Raw genomic sequence first — 941 nt, forward strand, 5'->3', positions numbered from 1 at the left:
GTGTGTAGTGAGTGCAGAGTGTCTTAAGTCTGTGAGGGGGTGCATGTGTGGGATTCTATGTGTCTATAAGAGTGTGTGTGGGTGTCTGTGTGCGCGTCTGTGTGTATCTGTGTCCGTGTGCATGTGAGAGAGTGTGTGTGTGTAGGAATATCTGTGTGTGTGTAGTGCAATGGTGATCACCTGCAATGTGACATGAACCCAAGGTCCCGGTTGACCCCCTCCCTATGGGTACCGAACTTAGCTATCAGCCTCTGCTCAGCCACTTTCCTCTGCTGCCTGTCCCGAAGTCCACCTTGGAGGATGGTCACCCAAAGGTCCGAGGCTGAATGTCCTGGACCAGGTCCCGGTTGAGTCCCGGTTTGACAAGTATTCCTTTGTGCGTGTGATTCTGTTCTTGGCATACCTCTGCCACGATCCTTATTGCTTTTTGCATCGTGCTTTTCCATGTGGCGCCAGGATCATGAAATGGTTGTTCCTTGGCATTATCAACACTGCAAGTACTGCTCGAATCACAGTGACAGCAATTGGCATTTTTCCCGTTTTACTTCATGTAATATGTGCTTAGCAAACGCTGAGAAAATCACTCTTTGTTTTACATGAAAATACTCTACGTGGTGATAAGTTTCCTTCTTCAAACACCCACTGTCTCACATCTTTGCGTTTCACATATCATAACCACCCTTTATCGGCGAAATCTCTCCCTCCCACAAGAACTAACCATGACCATGAGCGGCACGGTGTCACAGTGGTTAGCATTGCTGCCTAACAGCGCTGGAGAATCCGATTTAAATCCCGCCTCAGGCGACTGACAGTGTGTAGTTTGCACATTCTCCCTGTGTCTGCGTGAGTTTCCTCCCACAGTCACCAAGAGGTGCATGTCGGGTGAATGGGCCATGTTAAATTGCCCTTCGTGTTAGGTGTTAGGTAAATGTATGGGTGGG

The sequence above is a fragment of the Chiloscyllium plagiosum genome, unplaced genomic scaffold (genome assembly GCF_004010195.1).
Source record: "Chiloscyllium plagiosum isolate BGI_BamShark_2017 unplaced genomic scaffold, ASM401019v2 scaf_27837, whole genome shotgun sequence".
Classification (NCBI taxonomy): domain Eukaryota; kingdom Metazoa; phylum Chordata; class Chondrichthyes; order Orectolobiformes; family Hemiscylliidae; genus Chiloscyllium; species Chiloscyllium plagiosum.